Here is a 16,367-nt window from a genome sequence, read left to right on the forward strand (position 1 = left end):
GGGCCAGCGTACCTGAGGGCCTGCTTATCCCCCTAACAACCCCAGAGATTACTTCAGTCCAAAGACCAAAATTTGCTTGAAGTCCCCAACATCCGGACTTATCATCTGTCCTCTACTAGGCAGAGAGCTTTCTCGATTGTGGCCCCTTATTTATGGAATGCCTTGCCAGTTGAAACCCAATCTATCCGAGACCTACTTGCTTTTCGGAAAGCCTAATTGTATTGTTTTAATCTACTGCTGTAAACCGTTCCGAGCTAAATTGGGAGTAGCGGTATACAAGTCAAATAAATAAATAAATAAGCCTAGTTTTTCAGCCCTTTTTTTAGGCTGAAAAGGTCTCCCTCAGCTTATACTCGAGTCAAGGTTGTTATTTTACTCTGTTATTATATTATTTTATTACATTTATTATTTTACTCTATTATTACTGTTATTATTACGTTTCCATTATTTTACTCTTTTATTATTATTTTTATTACATTTATTATTTTACTTTCTTTATTATTAGTGGAAGGATACGTAAGTACATTTACATTGAAGAAGATTAGAATGATGGTTTAATCAGAGTTGGACAGTCTTATATTAAAAATTACAGTTTTATCTACATATTCAAAAATATTTTACGTATTGATGCCTCAATTAATGTAATTTGTTCTGGAACAGCTGTACCAGGAGCTCCAATTTTGTTTGCTATGCATTGAATGTTTGTTTGTAGTCCTAAGTTTCAGGGACTCTGCATATAGGTGGCTTCTTTTGGCTGCAGTCATAGGGCAAGCCACCTGTCCGTCATCGTTAAGTTTTGGTCCTGCCCCTTGTTCAGGGCAATTGGGAAGGGAAGTGGGCCATTTTGTTAGTCAGTCTCAGCCAGGTTAGCTTATGTATAGAATGTGTGTAACTTCCCCTGTACAAAAGCTTCAACCTTTAAGAACTCCAGGGAAGCATTCCTACAGCTTTAAGAATTTCCAGGAAAACAGCCTTAAAGACTAAAGAACTCCAGCTGGAGAATATCCACCTTGCTGGTAGGTCCACTCGGCATCCGAGATGCAGTTCGGCCCGGTAGTAGAGCCCACATCAATGAGGGTTGGATTTCAGTCAGTCTGGGAGAAGTTAAAAAGGGGAATTTTCCTTTAAAGAAAAGGTTATTGAAGATAGTGCCTGTCCCCTGTGGACAAGATTGAGAGAGCCAATGGTTTATTAAGAAAGCCTTGAAGTACCTGTTTGATTTCATTAATAAAAGACTTTGTTGTACTTCTCAAGCCATCTGAAGATTCTTTGTAGTGGAAACCTCTAAGAACTTCTCCTTGGGCCCCTGGCTTCCCGCTGGGCAAAGGTTACACATCCTATTTTTAAAGTCAACCAAATACAGGCCCAGTGCACGACAGAACATAATTGTATTGGTATCTATTTTTATTTTGAAATTTACCTGTAGCTGCTAAATTTCTCACCCTAGGCTTATACTCGAGTCAATCCATTTTCCCAGTTTTTGGTGGTAAAATTAAGTGCCTCGGCTTATATTCGGGTCGGCTTATACTCGAGTATATACGGTATATACCCCAAGGCCTATATACAAGCTACAGATCAGCTCACAATATTTCTTTCATTCCAGGATGACTGATCATTCAAACGGTAATGGACCCATCTCATTTCTACTAAAAATATATCAAAATCAGACAAAGGAAAAAGCTGAGGATTTGCATTACACTATACACTTAGACTATTATTACAGTAAACTATGAACATGTCAAGTCTAAAAATCCTTCCCACCATCTGTATTACAGACTTTGAAAAGAAGTACCGAGACTTACAGAATGTTGATTTTATAGAAATCACCTGCCATTTTGCATTCCAGAAAACACTGAACATATTTCCTTCAAAGATCTTTTCACAGAGCTGTGAAAAACATTTTACTCAAATTGTTAAAAAAAATCCTTATATTGAAAATGTAAGGGAAATTGCTCACAGGCTGACATTTTCTTGCACATGACATAAATTACATTCAGGAGAATCTCTGAACACTACTAATAGCTCTGCTAAATTTATGGAGCTATTAACAAAAAATTAGCTTAGAACGGAGCTCCCTTTTCTTGGATGTTTTTGGAGATGATAAGACACACTTCTTACTTCATTCTCTTCCTGCCTTTCAGTTATTGCTCTCCTTTAGGGCTGGGCGGTTTCGTTCGTTAATTTCGTAATTCGTTATTAATTCGTTATTTTTTTGATAATGAAGCGATATTGAACCATTCAGGAGCAACTAAAAATCAAAACGAATTTTTCAATTTGTTTCGTAATTGTTTCGTAATTGTTTCAAAATCGTTTTGTTATTATTTCCGCATGTCTGGTGCAAGTTTTATAGTTGTTGTTTGTTTTATCAGTGAAAAAAATATATAATTATCACACCAACAGTCAACAACAGAGGGAGAGGGAAGCTTCAGAAGTTCCCCCTGTCCCATTTGGAGGTTTTTTTAGCGTATTGCGCGGTTGCGTCCGCCATTAACGAATCGATTCGGAATTGTTTCGTAATTGTTTCATAATTTCCGAAATTTCGTAAATTTTGAACTTTTTTAGAGAAAAATTTCGGAATTCTTTTAAAAATCGAAACGCATAAACCCCCTAAAAACGAATCGAGTTTAGAAACAATTTTTTCCGTGGTTGCCCAGCCCTACTCTCCTTATATCGGTATCACTGTATTCTTCCAGAGTCTGACACCTTATTTAGATAAAGCACAACAGCGCAGGAATATCCTCACTACCACATCTAAACACAAAACTTAAGTTGTTGTTTTCCCATTACACTGAACATGAAAAAGAAGTCGTTTGATGCCCTTTATATTCTTTTTTCAAATGGTTGTTTCCATGAGCTATGGCTTTTATTCTGTCTATACTGTGATTTATGCTAGTTCAAATCTGGATGGGTTGGTTTTGTAACACTGGTTCATGCTACCTTTATATCTGATCATCTGACCAAATGGCACTGGATTTCAGAAATGCTTGTTTAAATACTAATGGGGCATCCACCCTCCCTCCCTCTGGACAGTGTGAGTATAGACTGGTCACACGTGGGCTGGATAGGAATCCCCCCCCCCCAAGTTTGCATTGGGGGTTTTTTCGCTTACCCCATACTGTTTCATAATTGGCTTTGGGGTGGTGTCATTCAAATAGGTTTCCCTGAGTATTAATAAGGTTCCAAGGATGTTAAAGGTTAAATGGTTATGGTAGGCACTATGGCACCCCCGCATTAGGGGGTGAAGGGTTGACTCCCACAAAAGTCTCCATAAGTTTTCATAAAAAGGGAGCTACCCTTGGGGCTGGATTGAGGGTTTGGGAGGGAGCGCCCTCAGGATGGCCTTCCAACTATGATCGGCCGAGAGGTGCAGACAAACAATTTTGCTTGGCCCTTGGGATACTTGGTTCACGCTTGTCCTTGGAGGTGGTCAGAGGCCCAGGGACTATTTATTTATTTATTTCACGCATTTCTACCCCACCCTTCTCAACCCCCGAGGGGGGACTCAGGGCGGCTTACAAAAGCCACAATTCGATGCCAACAAAACAGATAATAAGATAAAACATGTATCAACAGCAATTATTAAAAAATTAAAACAATCCAGTTATACATCACAATTAATAAAAACCAATCTAATGTTCAAAGTTTGCCAAGCTCAAAATCTGTAAGTTCATTCCACATTGTCAAATCCTATCAATTCTAGTCGTTATTGTCCTTTGTCTATTTGCCAGATTACCCAAAGGCCTGGTCCCATATCCATGTTTTTAGTTTCCTTCTAAAAGAGAGGAGGAATGTCGATGACCTAATTTCCCCAGGAAGCGAATTCCACAGGCGAGGGGCCACCACCGAGAAGGCCCTGCTCCTCGTCCCCACCAATCTCACTTGTGATAGAGGCGGGGCCAAGAGCAGGGACCCCCCAGAAGATCTTAAACTCCGAGTCGGGACGTAGAAGGAGATGCATTCGGACAGGTACGCTGGGCCGGAGCCGTATAGGGTTTTGTAGGTCAAAACCAGCACTTTGAATTGTGCTCCGAACTGGATCGACATAACAGAGGGGTGGTATGTTCCCTGTATGATGCTCTGGTGAGTAATCTGGCTGCCGCCCGCTGGACTAATTGAAGTTTCTGAACAGTCTTCAAAGGCAACCCCACGTAGAGTGCGTTACAGTAATCTATTCGGGATGTAACAAGAGCATGGACCACTGTGGCCAGATCTGACTTCCCAAGGTACGGGCGCAACTGGCGCACAAGTTTTAATTGTGCAAAAGCTCTCCTGGCCACCGCTGAGACCTGGGGCTCACTAGGTGGCCATTAAGCCATGAGTTATATTTTGCATTTTTACAGATTTTTCCCTCTACAGGTTATTACAAGTTCTTTCAATAAATAGGTCAGAAAATGGCCCTTTAGATCCATTTTCTTGTGTCTGACTCTTTATTTCATGGTGGGAGTTAAAAAGAAGTCGTTTGATGCCCATTATATTCTTTTTTCAAATGGTTGTTTCCATGAGCTATGCCTTTTATTCTGTCCATACTGGGATTTAGTTCAAATCTGGATGGGCTGGTCTTGCAACGCTGGTTCATGTTGCCTTTATATCTGATCATCTGACCAAATGGCACTGGATTTTAGAAATGCTTGTTTAAATACTAATGAGGCATCTGCTGCCAAAAAAACAACGGCCAATTTTATGGGTATGGTTTTCTTCTTACGGTATGAATGAGCATGATTGTCATCATTCAAAATAATCCTTTATTAAAATGATTGCATCTCACAGATGACATTTCTGCATTGCAACTGTCTATACTACAGAACTACTTATATGCATAGTAAATAGCCACAGCTCTTTCTTTTTGGCAGAAAGAAGAAGGTTGTTAGTCTTAGCCCACTTGATAGTTTGAACAGATACAAATTCAGTCTTAGGTTTTATATAAAACTTCATGAATAAGTCATAGAATCATAGAATCAAATAGTTGGGAGAGACCTCATGGGCCATCCAGTCCAACCCCCTGCCAAGAAGCAGGAATATTGCATTCAAATCACCCCTGACAGCTGGCCATCCAGCTTCTGTTTAAAAGCTTCCAAAGAAGGAGCCTCCACCACACTCCGGGGCAGAGAGTTCCACTGCTGAACGGCTCTCACAGTCAGGACGTTTGCATGAATCTAACCTTTTGCCAGGAAGGCCGAAGCCTGGAAAGTCAGTAGCTGACATGTTGAGAGATAGGCAGGATAGTTAAGAGACAAGAGGGAGGAGTCAGCCGACTCCTGATTGGCTAGAGCAGTCAGGGGAGGAGTCAGGTTTTAGAGGGGAAAAGGCTGTGCCTTTTTGACAAGCTGGAGAGAAGGGCTTTAAACATCGTAGAGTGAAGAAGTATTTTAGGAAGAGGGAGCTGAGAAGAATTTAGACAGGGAGAACTTTTGAAGTCAACCTTGAGGGTTAGAGCATAGGAAAGGCAAAGGTTCCTGGTTCACTGTACTTAGAAAGGTCAGTGAAGGAAAGCCTGTTTTGCTCTGTGAGGCAGTCAGTGGGCTGTTCTCAGTGACACACTGTGTCAGTGTGAGGGCCAGTGTGAAGCAAGGAACTCACAAGAAACAAAAGTTATAGTCTTAAGAAAAGACTGTCTAAACCAGCTAAGCCTCAGTAACCGCATTAAGCTTTTGTACCACTCTTATTAAGAGTTGCTCTGTTCACCAAGTTTAAAATAAAACTGTTTGTATTTCATCTTTAAACTGGTGTCTGCCTCGGTCTGTCACCTTCATTAGACCTCTGCTAGCCTAAAGACAACTCACTTTCAGTCCAGTCAGCGAAAGAAGCATTCATTGAAGAAGAACAAGAGCTTGAATCCACTTTACCAATTTCACATTCACACTTATGTTTTCCTCAGACATTAATTGAGGTGGTGGCGGCGAAACTACCAATTATATAAGTAATTAACATCGTTAGCACAGTTGGTCACTTAATAATTTTTCTGAGGAGGGATAAGAGAGTCTTTTCCCCTTGCTATAGTAATTTATCATCGTTAAAGTAGTGTCCAGCTGAACGTTAACCCTTTTCACTGCTGGGCGGTGGTGGGATTGTGTTTCCCCCCCTGCCAAAGATAGCGTTGATCCTTATTACACTGGTGGCAGCGGTGGTATTGCTTGTCCACCCTGCCAAGGTTTACGTTTATCTTTATTACACTGGTGGCAGCGTTAGGATTGCTTGTCCACCCTGCCCAAGGGGTCGCTGATCTTCCTCATGTTCAGGTGGACTCTCCTTTCTTCACAGTCTTCACAGTTCACGTTAAATTGAAAATTGCAGATTTTGGAAAAATTTCTTTTTTGATCCAAACTTCCAGAATTCCACAGAGAGCACAGAAACAACTCACGACAGCTGGGAGAGTTTGAAATGAAGTCTCAAAGAGTAGCTTTTCAAAGCTTCTGAAAATGAACTGAGTGAGAGATAGTGTAATGTGCCTAAACTTAATTTAAACCATCCTTATTGGTGATAAGATTAATGCTAATTAAATGGAATCTAAATAATATTATATTTAAAACCATACAATGTCCTGACTGTGGACCGCATCACATAATTTTTTTAAAAAAAAATACTTCTAAAACAGTTCCCTGATGGAGCCCATCAAACAGCACTGACAGACTTCTGTGTGTTGTCTATGATGCTTTGTCAGGGAACTGAATTAAGAGCACCACCCGCCTCCGGTTTTATAACACTTCAGCAAAGGCTTCCTAAGCATCATGGATGGCAGACAGAAGTCTGTCTGCCTCATTTGTTGGGCTCCATGATGCTTCATCAGAGAACTGATTTAGATGACAGGAGATGGGGAGAAATTGTCTTCAGTGTTCATTGTCCGTGTGGAAACAGGAGAAATGGAGGTGATGTGTGGGATGGGAATCTGTCAAATTTGCCCATGTTAAATCACTTTAGTGAGGTGACGTAACTGTTGTTGTTGTTCATTCATTCAATCGTTTCTGAGTCTTCATGACCTCATGGACCAGCCCATGCCAGAGCTCCCTGTTGGCCATCACCACCCCCAGCTCCTTCAAGGTCAAGCCAGTCACTTCAAGGATCCCATCCATCCATCTTGCCCTTGGTCAGCCCCTATTCCTTTTTCCTTCCATTTTCCCCAGCATCACTGTCTTCTCTAAGCTTTCCTTTCTTCTCATGATGTGGCCAAAGTACTTCATCTTTGCCTCTACTATCCTTCCCTTCAATGAGCTGTCAAGCTTTATTTCCTGAAGTATGGACTGGTTGAATCTTCTCGCTGTCCAAGGCACTCTCAGAACTTTTCTCCAGCACCACAGTTCAAAAGCATCTATCTTCCTTCACTCAACCTTCCCTATGGTCCAGCTCTCACATCCGTAGGTGACTACGGGGAATACCATTGCTTTAACTACACGGATCTTCGTTGCCAGTGATGTTATAGCCATTCCAATAATTGACATTCCTCTCCCCAAATCCTGCTTCATGAGCATGGCATGATAATTAATTTAATCATTAAAAATACTGAAATGTAGAGATATTACCACTTTGTTTTTCCTGTCATTTTTCCTTCATAGTAATCTTGACTTTTAAAATTGCACTACTGCTAGCTTTTTAACTTTGTTTCAGACTTCCACAATTGAGAGTAATGAGATTGGGAGGAAAGGAAAGGAGCCCAGAGAACGGAGAGGGTCTACCTTATGAACGATGCCTCCTGTCTCCTTGAAAGTAAATGGATTGAGAGGGAGATCAGAGGAGCCAAAGGAGAGAAAATGTGTAAAATGGTTCAGGACCTGCCTGTCTTTGTGACTGCATCCTCCCCTGCGAGCCCACACAGTCCTTAAGATCTTCCGGGGAGGCTCTTCTCTATCATATTTTGGTGGTGGATGCTGCTGGTTTATCCCCCAGGTCTGTTGGATTTTCGGTATCCTGACCTGTCTCCTGTAATCTTGGAACCCTGGAACCTTGAACCTTTGGACTGGCTTTTGACTATGGTATAGACTCTTGATCCCTGGACTTTGTTTACTTTGTTTACTGAACTCTTGGCGTTTGACCACTAGACTGGACCCTTTGACTACGGTGTAACTTTTGCTATCAGTTTTTGTTTATTCTGTGGCTGAGTGCTATCTTTATGTTTTATATTTTGGTCTATTAAAACAGTCAGCAAGTAAGTGCTGTTTTAATTAAACTGATAAAACTGGGAGTTTGATTCATCTCTACCTAAATAAGGCAGAGCCCTAGCAACATGACATTCGCTCACTCCCACCCCGTTCTCAGGCACGTTTGGTGGAGACAAGAGAAAGGGCATTCTCAGTGGTGGCCCCTCATCTCTGGAACTCCCTCCCCAGGAAGATTAGGCTAGCACCCTCCCTATCCACATTCCGTAAGGAACTAAAGACGTGGATGTTTCATTGTGCATTCGACTGATGACTCCTGTGACAGATTATCTGAACCATGACCCGAATCATGACCTGAATCCAAATTCCTATATTTGATTACTTAGAAATGCCAAAATATCCCTCCTATTTCCCTTGGACATGCCCAGCATTTTAAATTTTTAATTCTTACATTTGGCCCTGTCACAGGTTTATAAAACGTGTCGGGTAATTATTGTATTTTTTTTGCTTTTATGAGTTATTTATTGTTGTTTTGTTGTTGTTATGTTTTATAATGTGTTTGGGCTCGGCCTCTTGTAAGCCGCACCAAGTCCTGCGGGAGATGGTAGCAGGGTATAAATAAAGGTTTATTATTATTATTATTATTATTATTATTATTATTACTACTACTACTACTACCACTACTACATTTTTAAGTTAAGTTGAATTGATCCTTTTAAATTGCTCTATTTCTATGCTACCATTCCTATGCTACTATACGGTACTATCCACCTTATTGGCAACCTTATTCTTTAACTAGTTTTGCAAATTTGCCGCCTACCCCCCCCCCCCCCCCCCAGAAAAAAATGAGTCTGTTGTTGTTTATGATGTTTGCATTTTTCCCAACATATCCTTCCCTACATTTTACAGTCTTTCTGAGGCCTTGCTCCAGATTTTTGCCTGCCTAAAATAAAATCTAATAGCTCCAAGGTCAGGGCATAGTTGAATCATAACTTGGGAATCTCAATTTTAAATAAGGGAAAATGAAGCAAACTGGACAGCTTCTACAAAGTTGGTTGATAGTAACAACAGGAGGGCAAATAGTAGTAATTAAAGGGGGGGGGGTGAATGAACGGATTGACAGGAAGGCTTATCCCATTATTTCTTCTAGAGTTTCTTTTTATCTTACTTATTGCCATTGGGTCTGCCCCCCCCCCCTACCACCACCACCACCTTACAAGCTCAGTGATTCAATGACTCAGTGTCATTCTATTTAAGAAGTGGTTTGTATTGCTAGTTTGTCATGGTTCCATTATTTCCAAATTAGAGAAAACTTTGAAAAAGATAAAAAAAATTGGATTCAAAGTAGAGGAGACTTTTTGGGATAAAATAATGAAAGCAGAGACAAAACTAATAAGGAAAATACACCAAAAACTGTTGTCCTGGTCAATAGAAAAGGAACAAGTCAAAGAAACAATGTAAAATAGTAAAAACATTCTGGCATCGGATACAAAGAAAAATAGAGGCAATTTTACAATTCAAATTCGATTTAAAACCTGAATACCTTTTATTGGGCATAATAGACTTCGATATAGATGATAATTCAAAAAATATCTTTTTTCATTTAGCTACAGCAGCCAGAATCAAGTTGGCGCAACACTGGAAAAGAAAAGAAGTACCCCCGATAGATCAGTGGATACTAAAAACCGTAGAGATAATGAATATGGACTTATAAACTCAAAGAATGTCACAAAACAAATCTAAATTAAGAGAAACAAATTGGGAAAAATTAATAAACTATATTGAAGCAGAGAATAAGGAGTTTAAAAGCGTGAGAATAAAACAATACGAGTAAGTGGTCATAACATCAGGTAAAACCAAGGTTCATTCGACAGGAAGACCAATCGACTTGCAGTTGAGAAAAAAGAAAGAAGAAGTTTGACTAGGAATTCCTGGAAGTGTTTTCTCTAACCGTGATCTGTATACCCCCATGTGACCCCCCCCTCCCGTGTTTGGTGTGTGTGTGTGTGTTTTTCCCCCCTTTTCCCGTCCCTCCTCACACCCTTTGCCTCTCTATTATTCCTACTGTCCTATCCAATCTTATTGTTCCCCCACTTTACATGTTCAACAATGTTCTTATTTTAAAAATACGGAAAATTCTAGTCTTTCCTATCATGCTCTACCCTAAGAGCACATATTCTAAATAAAAATACTTTTTAAAAGAAGTGGTTTGTATTGCTAGTTGCATGGCTGTTACAGGCATTTCGCAGTTCGTGCTTTTTCCAATTTTCCTGGAACTTATAATTCTTTGCATACCCAGTTTATGCTTTTTCAAATCTGCCTTTTTGCATGCCCGAGAAAACGTATGTGTAATAAAGATATGTAGATTGCCTAGTCTAATACTTTATTCTCAGTGAAACTCAAGCATTGCCAAATGAGCCTCTTATGGGAAAAAAGTGACAGCCAAAATGACATAAAGGATCATCAGCCTCCTGGAACACAGCCAAGGTGCTGTCAGAGACCTTCCAGAAAGAGAATGATTCTAAGGTTAACACTAAGCAGTTAAGTGGGGAGATGACAAAAATGAACAGCAGGCTTTGGAGTCTATTCACTATGCCCAACAATATGGATCAATGTGCACAGGAGTCAAGATACGGTGTCCTTTTCTTTCATTTATAGTGGAAGGCCATAAAAAATACTTATTGAAGTATTCAACACACCAGAAGCACTGCAACAGAAGGAAAACAACATCGAGGTGTTTCACCCTTCAGGACTTAATCCTAAAAATTCAATTTGTGTAAAAATACAAGCCTTTTTTCTTCTTCCTGCACAAAAAGGGCTTGAGGGCAGAAAATGAATTTTGTGGAAGATTAATTTTTTTTATTTACTATATTTGTATACCGCCTTTCCCAGCTCACATGCAACTCGAGGTGGTTTACAGAGGCAAAATTCAATGCCCAGAAACATCATAAAACATTTAAAACAGTTCAAAACAATAGCATAAAAATACCATCATAGCAAGGTCAATATAACATAGATCATTAATGTCTCCTAGTCTCTGCACAAAATGTTGCTTTTTGAACACATTTTCAACACCAAAGCACATTTATACTGCGTTGTTGTAGGTTTTTTCGGGCTATATGGCCATGTTCTAGAGGCATTCTCTCCTGACATTTCGCCAGCATCTATGGCAAGCATCCTCAGGAAACGTCAGGAAAGAATGCCTCTAGAACATGGCCATATAGCCCGAAAAGACTTACAACAACCCAGTGATTTCAACCATGAAAGCCTTCGACAATACACACTTATGCCATTTTTACCCAAACAAATTTAATTAAATGAAATCTGAAAGAAAGACTACTCCACAAAAATTATATTCTCATAGAAGAGAGAGAAAATAGCTGAAATTATCAATTCTTACTATCAGGAAATAAATAAACATCAATGTTCACTTCTGTTCTAATAAAATGTTGGTTTTTGAACATGTTTTCAACACCAAGGCACACATATACTAGGTTGCTGTAAGTTTTTTCGGGCTATATGGCCATGTTCTAGAGCAGTGGTTCTCAACCTGGGGGTCGGGACCCCTAGAGGGGTCGTGAGGGGGTGTCAGAGGGGTCGCCAAAGACTATGACAGACAGTATTTTCTGTTGGTAATGGGAGTTCTGTATGGGAAGTTTGGCCTAATTCTATCGTTGGTGGGCTTCAGAATGCTCTTTGGTTGTAGGTGAACTATAAATCCCAGCAACTACAACTCCCAATAACGATTCATAACAGTAGCAAAATTGCAATTATGAAGTAGCAATGAAAATAATGTAATGGCTGGGGGTCACCACAACATGAGGAACTGTATTAAGAGGTCGCAGCATTAGGAAGGTTGAGAACCACAAGAGGCATTCTCTCCTGACGTTTCGCCTGCATCTATGGCAAGCATCCTCAGAGGATGCTTGCCATAGATGCAGGTGAAATGTCAGGAAAGAATGCCTCTAGAACATGGCGATATAGCCCGAAAAAACTTACAACAACCCAGTGATTCCGACCATGAAAGCCTTCGACAATACACACTTATACCATTTTTGCCAACCAAATTTAATTATTATTTTTTTATTTATTTACAGCATTTATATTCCGGCCATCTCACCCCGCAGGGGACTCAGGGCGGATTACAGTGTACACATATATGGCAAACATTCAATGCCAATTTTGACATACAATATATACAGACATACACAGATACTATTTAACTTTTCTGGCCACCAGGGGAGCTGTCGCTTTCATCATCCATCTGCGACACTGATGAAGTACTTCCGCATTTCCCGCATGCTTTTTTGCTGGAGTGCTTTGCTGGAGTCTTTTTTATGGCCTCATAAATTAGTTAATTTAGCCTCCCCACACTTTTAAGGTGGTACCTAATTTTCCTACTTGACAGATGTCTTTCGGGTTGCAAAGGTCACAACAGGCTACACAATTGGTTGGAAACCCAATGACCTTATGGTCAGAGTGACCTTAATGCAGCTGACACTCAGCCAGCTGCGCCACAAATCTGGTGCTTTAAATGAAATCTGAAATTAAATGAAGTCTGAAAGAAAGACTACTCCACAAAAATTATATTCTCATAGAAGAGAGAGAAAATCGCTGAAATTATCGATTCTTACTATCAGGAAATAAATAAGCATCAATGTTCACTTCTAAACTTCCCAATCTCTGAGCCACAACTAACTGGATAAGGATGCTGCTACCTGCTTCCAAATATCGTACACAGTTATCAGGACCCAGTTTCCAAGGCCTTGGTTTTGGCACCAGGAATCAGGGTTCTGACATTGGACACTGACAAGACACCTGCGGTGGCTGACCCTGAAAGACAACGGGCAACGATTTGGGTGGGTGATTTACACGGGGTTTTGTCTTGGTGGGAGTTGCATTTTTAATGTGGAGGAAGGGTATATAAGAGCCATAGCAGAGCACCTGATGAACCAACCTGGACACAGCATATTATTTGAGAACACAGAAATGCTGGACCACACCAACAACCACCATGTCAGACTACACAGAGAAGCCATTGAAATCCACAAGCATGTGGACAATTTCAACAGAAAGGAGGAAACCATGAAAATGAACAAAATCTGGCTACCAGTATTAAAAAACTCAAAAATTACAACAGCAAAACAACAGAGAGTAAACAATCAGGCACATCAAATCACTCTCAACAAAAGATTCCCCCCAGGCACTTCCAAGCCATTAAATGCTAATCAAGGTGGTCAGTTGAAACATTCACACCTAGCTCCAGCAGACAAAAGTCCTTTGTCCCACCCTGGTCATTCCACAGATATATAAACCCATTTTCCTACTTCCAACAGACCTCACTACCTCTGAAAATGCTTGCCATAGATGCAAGCAAAACGTCAGGAGAAAATGCCTCCAGAAGATGGCCATATAGCCTGGAAAAACCTACAACAACCCAATATGTATATTACTCCATGCCCTTGCCCTTTAAGCCATCCTTTGTTTTGATTTATTTACATGCCGGTCATGCAAGTCAAGTGGAGGCAAGGCTTTGGAATAGTTTGTATTTGCTCGTGTCCTTAAAAAACATGAAAAACCAATGGGACATATACAGAGAATGGCTGAGGACAATGGAGGTGGGATAGTTTTAAACACTAGCTTTAACATAAACACCCCAAAATGTCTTTTTTAAAAACTCTCTGAATCCAGGTGAAAGCAACAAAGAAAATTCTTCCTTGAACTAGCTAAGCACCCCAGGTTTTCTATAACAGTGTAGCTGGCATTTAAGAGGAGAGACATATTGTGGGTTAACAGCAAGGGCGTTCTCGGGAAGCCACTGCAAACATAGCTTAGTAGAACAATAGGCTTATGGAAAATAAGACTATCATTTGCAAGAACTGGTGTGCTCCCTATATATAAAGTTCATCAAATTAGAAACAGCCCTATTGGCTATGTGAATAATGGCCAGGCAGATTCTCTGAAGGCATTTCCATTAGACATAGAGTGAGAACTCATGGCAAGCACATTCAGGCTACAAACATATCGTATATACTCGAGTATAAGCTGACCCGATTATAAGCTGAGGCACCTAATTTTAACAAAAAAAAAACGGAGAAAACGGATTGACTCGAATATAAGCCGAGGGTGGGAAAGGCAGCAAAATAAAAATAGATACCAATTAAATTACATTAATTGAGGGATCAGTAGGTTATATATTTTTGAAGATTTACAAAAATGGTAATTTAAGATAAGACTGTCCAACTCTGATTAAATGATTATTTACCTTCTTCAGTGTAAATAATATACTACTACCAATATTTATTTATTTATATTAAATGTAATATTACTAATAATATTACAGTCTAATGTTATAGTACAATGTCATATATAATATTAATATTGTGCTATGATAATATTATATTGTATTTACTTTTTACTTGTAAGCCGCTCTGAGTCCCCTTCAGGGTAAAAAGGGCGGCATATAAATGTTGTATACTACTCCTCTGTTGCACCAGCTCCACTGGCTGCCAATTAGTTTCCGAGCACAATTCAAAGTGCTGGTGCTAACCTATAAATCCCTAAACAACTCCGGCCCAGTTTACCTGTCAAAACGGATTCTCCCCTATGAACCATCAAAATTGTTAAGATCTTCTGGAGGGGCCCTGCTCTCGGTCCCACCATCCTCACAATCATGTCTGGTGGGGATGAGGGACAGGGCCTTCTCGGTGGTGGCCCCTCGGCTCTGGAACTCTCTCCCACTGGAGATTAGAACTGCCCCTTCTCTCCTGACTTTTAGCAAACAGGTGAAAACCTGGCTCTGGAAATTGGCATTTGACGAGTGAGTCAATAACTCGTGACCACACGGACGGATGGTGATGAACTACGATTTCACTTTGACGACGTGGCCTTATGTAATTATATGATTGTATTTTAGTATTTTAATGTTTTAGTGTATTATGGGAGGTGATTGTCTGTGATGCTGTTGTTGTGAACTGGCCTGAGTCCCTCTGCAGAGGTAAGAAGACTGGTATATAAATGTTCTAAATAAATAAATACATAAATAATAAATTGTAAATAAATAAATAAATAAATAAATGTGCTTACGTATCCTTTCAATAATAATAGAGTAACATAATAAATGTAATAATAACAACAATAATAAAAAGAGTAAAATAATGAATGTAGCAATAACAACAACTATACATTAAAACAATACATTTATAATAATAGAGTATTATAAATTATAATTATAATAATAGAGCCAGCTGCGCCCGTACCTTGGGAAGTCTGACTTGGCCACGGTAGTCCACGCTCTGGTTACATCCCGTTTAGACTACTGCAACGCTCTCTACGTGGGGTTGCCTTTGAAGACAGCTCGGAAGCTCCAACTAGTCCAACGCTCGGCAGCCATGATTTTAACAGGAGCGGAGCGCAGGGAGCATACAACCCCCCTGTTGCACCAACTCCACTGGCTACCGATCTGCTACCGGGCTGAATTCAAAGTGCTGGCGTTGGCCTTTAAAGCCCTAAACGGTTCCGGCCCAAGCTACCTATCTGACCGCATCTCTGCCTCTGAATCCACCAGGACTTTGAGATCTTCCAGGGAGACCCTGCTCTCGATCCCGCCTGCTTCTCAAGCTTGGCTGGCGGGGACGAGAAATAGGGCCTTCTCGGTGGTGGCTCCTCGGCTGTGGAACGCCCTTCCTACGGACATTAGACTAGCACCATCTCTAATGGTATTCTGCAAAAAGGTGAAGACCTGGATGTTTGTGCAGGCGTTTGAGTAATTTAGTGCAATCTGGTAATGGAACATAGGAATGGAACAATGGACGACGAACCTGGACTACGCTTGGATGATGAGAAGATTGGGTACGGTTGTTTTTTGTAATAATTGTGCATTGTAATTGCTTATTGGTAATTTATGGATAATGTGTTAAGTCAATTGTTATATGTTGTATGGAACCACTGCTGTTTCTACTGTTTTTACTGTTTGTGAACCGCTGTGAGTCGCCTTCGGGCTTGAGATACAGCGGTATATAAGCAAAGTAAATAATAAATAATAAATAAATAAAATGATAAATGTAATAATAATAATAAAATAATAAATGAAAATAATAATAATAATAATAATAATAATAATAATAATAAAAGAGTAAAATAATATATAATCTTGACTCGAGTATAATCCACGGGGGACTTTTTCAGCCTAAAAAGGGGGCTGAAAAACTAGGCTTATACACGAGTATATACAGTATTTCAATTTCCCAAAGTCAAGGAACACTGCACATTTTCTTCCAA

At 40.0% G+C, this 16,367-nt stretch overlaps 1 protein-coding gene across 1 annotated transcript in view; it reads right to left on the reverse strand.

Moving 5' to 3' along the window:
- Positions 1 to 16,367, reverse strand: part of SEMA3C (semaphorin 3C) — a 206,889-nt gene that overhangs the window by 180,511 nt on the left and 10,011 nt on the right. The window lies entirely within an intron of this gene.

This window comes from Anolis sagrei, chromosome 5, assembly GCF_037176765.1.
Source record: "Anolis sagrei isolate rAnoSag1 chromosome 5, rAnoSag1.mat, whole genome shotgun sequence".
NCBI classification, from domain to species: Eukaryota; Metazoa; Chordata; class Lepidosauria; order Squamata; family Dactyloidae; genus Anolis; species Anolis sagrei.